Source organism: Pelodiscus sinensis, chromosome 3 (assembly GCF_052426305.1).
Source record: "Pelodiscus sinensis isolate ZL-2025 chromosome 3, ASM5242630v1, whole genome shotgun sequence".
NCBI classification, from domain to species: Eukaryota; Metazoa; Chordata; order Testudines; family Trionychidae; genus Pelodiscus; species Pelodiscus sinensis.
The window spans coordinates 173,565,942-173,573,691 of NC_143054.1; positions in this window are offsets into that span (position 1 = coordinate 173,565,942).

Consider the following 7,750-nt stretch of genomic DNA (forward strand, 5'->3'; position numbering starts at 1 on the left):
TGGATCTGGCTTCTTTGCTAAGCCTTGATCAACAAAATCCTGAGTCTCCTCCCTACCACTAACTGCCCAGCTCAACCAATCAGCAGAGCATCTGAGAAGCGGGAGTGTGAAGTTTGCCCCAGATGGGCCAGGGATGGCTTAGGTCACTTGTGGGGATTACTCTCAGAACACTCTTCCTGTTCCTTCTGTTTGTGAGGGATTCCCACCACAAGGGCTGGAGAACAGCTCCCTCTTCACCAGTGGAGGGAAGGAAGCAGGGGAAGGGAAAACCAAAACCAAAAAAAGACAAACTCTGATGTCCCCCGTGATTCTAAGGGAAAAGAGCTAGCTGGGGAAAAAAATTCCTCCACCTTGGGAGATTGTTTTTATCTATATTTTGTTTTTATACCGCAGATATTAGTAAAGTACATTATTCTAAAACCACTTTGAGATATAAATACAAGTTCACTATGCACTATACTGAATGCATATAGATGAGGATTGAGGTCAGACCCTGTCCATAGTTGGCCTAACAAAAATCAGACAGTAATGATTTTGGGCCTTTATAGTCTTGGAAAGAATAGGAACCAGTGACGGAGAGGTGATAGACTCCAACTCCATCCTTCTATCATAAAAATAATAAGCCTTTTACTTTCAGTAGTGGGGTCTAGTGAGTTACAGCAAGGGGCAGATACATTTGGGCTCTATATAAGAATGTCAGAATGGCCAGACCAACGGTCCATCTAGCCCAGTATCCTGTCGTCCAACTGTGGCCAATTCCAGGTGCTTTGGAAGGCATCAACAGAAAAGGATTCGTCAAATGATCCAGCCTCTGTCACCCTATGACATAGTGGGGGGTACCTTGCTGGTTGCTATGCTGGGCAGTGGGTTGTGAGTGACCTCCACTGGCTGCTGGCTGCAGCACAGCCCAGCAGAGCAGGGGATGAGTCATTATGCAAGGGGGCTTCAAACCTGTCTGACAAGTTATCTCCCAGGGAGCGGAACAATGGGAAGAAGGGGAATGGAGCTCTGGCTGGGGGCAGGGCTGGAAGTGAGTGAGTTAGGTTTCTGGCTGGTATCATGGAGGAAGCAGCCTAGGCAACGGGCTGGGATTTAGAGGCTCAGGCTCCCCCATCTCAAGGGGGGCTGAGGCATCCAAGGCCTGCCCTGTAACCAGATTACAACTGTGCTGTGATGTATTCTGGAGAAGCAATAAACTCCCTCTATTCTACTGGCTGCTGGAGTCTGTCCGTGCCGTTACAGGGGTGCAGGAGATGGGAAAACCCCAATGCGCTGTGTCACACCCATTCTGGAAAACAAAAGCTAGGGACACTATTCCTGCCCAATCTGGCTAGTAGACATTGATGGACCTATCCTCTTTGAACTTATTTTGTGCTTATTGGAACCCTGTTACAGTTTGGGTCTTTCCACCATCTCCTGGCAAAGTATTCCACAAGTTGGCTGTGAAGAAATAATTTGTTTTAAATCTGCTGCCTATGAATTTAATTTAGTTTTTGTTATTTACTCCATCACTAACACAACACATTTCCTTATTTTATTCTTCCACACAATACATGATTTTCTAGACTGCTAACATATCCCCCATCCTTTACTCATTTCTTTTCCAACCTGAAAAATCCCATTCTTGTTAATCTCTCATCATATGGAAGCTGTTCCTCACCCCTAATCATTTCTGTTGCCCTTTCAGTACCTTTTCCAAATCTAATATATCTTTTTTTTTAAAATTGGGTGACCAAATCTGCATACAGTATTCAAGATGTGGGCATACCATGACTTTATAGAGAGGCAATATGATCTTTTCTTATCTATTCCTTTCCTAATGATTCCCAGTTTTCTGTTAGTTTTTAAATTTTTAGACTGCCACTGCACATTGAGCAGATGTTTTCAGAGAACTATCCACAATGATTTAAAGATCTCTTTCTTGAGTGGTAACAGCTATTTCAGACATCATTTTTGTGTGAATAGTTGGGATTATATTTTCCATGTCCATTACTTTGCATTTCCCAGCACTGAATTCCATCTGCCATTGTGTTGCCCAATCACCCAGTTTTGTGAGATTTCTTTTTACCTCTTTGCAGTCAGCTTTGGACTTACTACAAAATTACTCAAAATAGTTATCTGAAATTTTTGTCACGTTGCTGTTTACCCCTTTTTCAAGAACATAACAATACCAGCAGCACAATAATCATTGCTACTCCCTCCCATCTCTTAAGTACCTGGCAATGTTTTCATGATGCTCTAATGATCCTTCAATTACTAGAATGACTAGTCTTTTGTTATTCTTAATCACCTCCCTCCTTCTTTTTATAACAAACTCCTGCAAGCAGCTCAAACTCTGTTGCATTTAAGAATTGCCTCTGTAGCCAGTGTGTACAGCTTTAAGCAGACCTAAAATAAGAAATCCAGGGGTTCAAACTTTCAAAGGGGTCTATTCCTTCCTCCCCCTTCTGGGGGCACCTATGGCTGGAGGAGGTAATGTATTTAATATGATTCGAACAAGATCTTGTTTTGATGTTGCTTTTAGATTTAAGATGATCAACTCCTGTGCTAGAGATTCTCCTTTATCTGCTGGGCTGCACCCCACCTTCCTTAGTATATGGATTTTTCCAGGACATATGTAGCCTTCAGCACAAAAGACTGCCAATCTAGGGCCCAATTCTGCAAGCCTCTAATTCGAAAAGCCTTTATGTCAGCAGTCCATTTGCTGTACTTTCATGAGTGTTTGGAAGATTAGGTCTTAGTCAGCTTAGAATAGGTTTAGATTATTTCTTCTTTTAGATCTAAATGAGGATCAGAAGTAACACTGTATTAACCTTGAAGGATACGATAGTTCCAGATTGCAATAGCATATTTCACATACGACTAGGGAAACCCCTAGTATTAGTATTTACTAATTAAGGGCCTCTTCCTGCACCTGCTGAAGTCAAAGACAGTTTTACTATTTTCTTCAGGGAGAGCAGGATCAGCCCTTATTGGATGATGTTTGAGCAGGAGCACTAGAACTGAGCTTCTGGAAGTGTATCCATTATATCTCATTATTTTCAGAGTTTTTATTATTCATCTTTTTAAAAATAAATTATGTGCAAATTGGCAAAAAAGGTTTTAGCTTCAAAACAATAATAAAAAAAACTGAAAGAAAATCATTTTAGCCATTTTAAAACTGCCAGAGTTTAAATTATCCATTGATCCAGTCTAGAATGTTTGGATTTGGATCCAACGTCCAGGAATGTTCAGGATTTGGGTTCAGGCTCATCTTAATAGGTGATTTGGAGACAGCATCTGCTCTGTCTCTAGATCTTGCACACTATTTACAATATTACTGTATATATTATGTAAAGTGTGGGAGGCAAAGTTCTGATTTGGATATAAAACTGTCAGGTAAAACTGTCAATTTCTTACCTGAATGAAATGAAAATAGGTGCCTTGTCTTTTTATTTGGCATCAGGTGTTTGAGGTCTTTGGCTGAACTCGGGGCACATTTCTAGCTTTTCTCCACAAACCATGAGACCTAAACCTTTGCTCACACATGTAGGCCTCACTTGGGCTACTCATTCATATAGCTTAATGGGAAGACTTGCATGAGTAAGGACTACTTCCTTGAGAAAAAGCTGCAGTATCGCACTGAAGACATCCATAATAGAATTGGAAGTAGTCTGCTCTCATGGTACCAAAATACTTAAAGGAATGATAGTAACTCAGATGCCAGTGTGCTCATCAGCTGTGACAAATGGTACAAATTAAGTTTTATATTGTAATATATGAGGTGGTACTATAACAAACTCCATTCATAACAATACAAAAAGGCCAATGCTAGATGCCACCTGTAGTGCACAGTTCTTGGTAATGTAATTGACTTGTTTTTGTTTGCATGCCTTGATCAGCAGCAAAATATGATGTTGATATTGATTAAGTTAACATTAGGTTTCAGAGTTAATATCCACAGAGATAAATGGGGATTCTTCACATCTTATTCAGCAGGTGTCTCAAATCTGCAGTCTGAGCGTTTCCCCAATCCAACCCTCACACATGGTTCCCAGCAACACCTAGGCCCAAGCACCCACTGGCTGCAGAGAACACTGTTAAGTCCAAGAAGTTGCTCTGGCTGCCTCTGCCACAATGTGAACTGCTCTGGCCAGGGAATCTCCCACTTTGACGTGCTTCTACAGCCAGTGGGTTTTGCCTTTCAGTTAACCCCAGGCTGGGGTGAAAATCCCAGCACAAGGATGCAGATGTTAATTATCATGGGTGGGAAGGCAGGGGCCTATCATGAAGATACAGATGTTAGGGTGGACAGGGAGATTCCAGTGCAAGCATGTGGATGTTAGCAAGGGGGCATCCCAAAGTGAGAATATGAGGGTGTCAGAGTGAGCACTCAGTTTCATGTCTTTTTTAGGATCCTGGTCTCCATTTGGATTCTTAGTGAAATACACTTGGGAATCTTTTTATTTGGCACCAGGTGTTTGAGGTCTTTGGCTGAACTCGGGGCACATTTTCTAGCTTTTCTCCACAAACCATAAGACCTAAAGTCTTTCTTTAAAAAAAAAAAAAAAAAAAAAAAGGCTGGAATTCTCTTCTAATACCATGCACCAACAAACAAGCATAATCTATTAAGTCAGAGCAATCACAATTGATAGCCATGAGGCATCGGGTTGTGAAGTTCCCAAATTTGTCTTAATTCTAATAAAGGGCTTTTCAGAAAAAAATTAAAAAAGCCCCAATTGTCAGGAGGCTTGTGATATCAGGAGAGTTGGCAACGCTGATACCAGTTTCACAGCTTACACCTAAGGACGGGTCGGTTCTGCACATACCTCCCCTGGCCACAAAGACGTGCTGGCAGCAACATGGAACTAGCAGCAGGAAGCCACTCTGGCTCCGCTGCACTGCTGGTGTTGGCGATAGAGGCCCCCAGCGGGTTTTAAATAACCCAAAGGTGGCAGGTGGGGCGGGAGTGTGCAGGCCACCAGGAAGGGTCAGGGGACGTGTGTGTGTGGGGGGGGGGGAAATGTGCACAGACCCCCCCCCCCATCCTCCTGGAGCTTTGCCAGAGGAATTGCCCACTGGCCCGCTAAGAGGATTTAAGGACTGACAATGGCCCTAAGGTAAACTGAGTTTGAGACCCCTGTTACACAGCTATTGTTTCATGCTAACTGAACACTCTGACATTTCTGACTTGGTTTACATACAGTTCACATCATGAAGGTTTTGTATGCAACTATATGGTCTACATATTCTGTGGGTTTTTTAAACAAAGGTTTGGAGTGAATAAAGTTAGAGCTCCGTGCTTTGCTCACGTGCTGCTGTGAGCTTGTTCAGTCTGAACTCTTAGCATACATCTGGAGAAAATGTATGCTAATATAACATTATGGTTGAGATTCTACATGTACAAAGTCCCAATGCAGAGAGCAAAGCAGCAGGCTATTGGCATTCCCTCTGCTTGCCCTAATCACATACTGTATATATGCACCCATACAGAGTAACTAAAACCAGTGGGGTTTTGTATATCATTAGGCTAATGAAAGATTAATAGAAAATGCAGGAAAATAAACATATGTAGAATTTCTATGGAGCTTAGTAAAGAAACCAAAGGACTGGGAAAAGCAACGGACATTTATTATTTGAAGAATGAGTATGTTAGCACAAATCTGAACTACAATGCTGGATGTGTTGATTCATACTGATCCTTTTGGCAATTTAAAACTCTGTATGGTTTTCCAGCGAAGCTGGGAAATATGTAACCAATGATAAATTCTGTATTATACTATTTATTGCTTCATATTTTGGCTGCAAGGCAAAGTAGAGAGCGGTGGCTGTTACCCAGAGGTATGGCTGGCAGATACGATAGGCAAGAGAAGGGTAAGTATTCCCTGCTGCCAACCCTGCACTGGACACCTAGGCTGTGTATGCCCTGACACTTCACCACACCCTCTCCCCACTTTTGAATTCTGCACTGCTCATCCATCCCTGCTCTGGGGCAAGCCAGCAGGAGGCCACTCAGGGGTGTCTGTCAGGTGAGTGAGGCAGCTTAGCCAGGCGCTGCCCAGTGCTGGAGCATTTGGTAGTTTGGGTGAGGGTCAGTGCCTTGGCCCAGTGCTTGGGAAGTGGGAAGCTTGGAACAGCATGGGAGCTGGCCTGGTGGCTCTCCCCACTACTGAGACTAATCCATTGCTTGGGGGCTGGCACACGAGCCCGGAACTTCAGCCCAGCGCTGGGACTTTCGGGCTGGTGGCTCTGCCTGCCCCTGGAGCCAGCCCAGCTTAGCTGGTAGATAGTGGCTTTTGGGGTGGAGAGGCAAGCGGTTCAGCATGCACTCAGCAGGGGGAGGAACTTGGACCAGTGCTAGGATTGGGCTGATGTTTGAGGGGCTGGCATCTTGGCCTGGCACTGGAATCTCATCTGAGGTTGGAGTGGACTTGACCCAGTGCTGGGGCCTGGCCTGTGGCTTGGAATGGCAGGGAGAGGCAAGGTGGGGCTGCTCCAGTCATGGGGAGGACCCTTCAGAGCTCCTCCTATTTAGGCAGGGGGAGTTACAGTAGTTCTGGTGTGTGGGAACAGGGTCTTGTGCAGAACGGTGGGGCTGGCAAGCTAGCCTCCTCAAAGCAGGGGTTCACTCACTGTCCAGCCCCAGCCATCTTGGTAGCTCACCCCAGACATGGGTGGTGTGGCACTCACCAGGTCAGCATGGGGAACGAGGCTGCCCATGCTCTACCAACATTCAGAACATGGGGGCCTGGCTCCATTCATGTTTGGGGGCCGGCTTCCACCATGGCCCCGCTTGCCACCCACGTGCACCTCTCTCACAAGGTCCCTGTGCCCCGGGCAGTGGCTGGCTGCCACTCACCCCTCTCCTCCATTGGCCAAAGTGGCAAGCTCCTACTCAGCCAGAGAAGCCCCTAGAATTCCCCCCACCTGCACGGAAGAGCCTTAGGGCAGCTGCAGCGATGCCACCCCAATCTGCTCTGGGGAAATCTGCAGCATCTCTTGATTCAAGGATGCTTTTGAACCTCATTCAGGTTCTGGGTGGCTGAGACAGTGGTATTTTCTACTCCGCTGCTTCAACCACCCCGGAACCCAGATGTTTTCCCCCAGAGCAGGCAGAGCTACCACAGCAACAGCCAGTGTCTCCATATCCTTTTAAATCACCGGGGCAATTGCCCCATTTTACCCCCCCCACACACACACACAATGGTGGGTCTAACTTGCTGGGAGAGGATGCCACGCCCCAAAAGCTGCCCCAGTTCATAGAGGGCGGGGGGAGTCCTCTGGTCCTAGCCCCAGGGCAGCCTGCAGCCGGTTCTCCTCTGCCCCATCCCAAAGCCCACATGCCCAGCCAGCGCCCTCGCCCTTGCACTCAACTCTAAGCCCCCTCCTGCACTGGGAACGCGCCCTGCAGCCCTGTGCCCTGGACCTGAGCTCCTCCTGCACCTCAAATCCCTGATCCTCACCCCAGCCAGAGCCCGCCTCCCTCCCCCCCCGCATTGGGCAGCAGGGCGGGGAACCTGCTCAACGCGGCTTCCAGCCCATCTGCACATTATTTTAAACAGACACCGGCTCACAGGCAGGTGGGGGCGGGAGCGGGACCTGTTCTGGGCCCCACCAAACACGGTACAAGCCTGGCGCCCCGGGGGGGGGGAGGGTGCCCGATCTGTCCCTTCAGAACTAGCGTCCCCCCGCGCGCTCCCGAGGCCCCTTCCCGCTCTCGGAGCCTCGGCTTCTACCCGAGCCCCGGCGCTGCCACGGGGCTGGCGCCGGG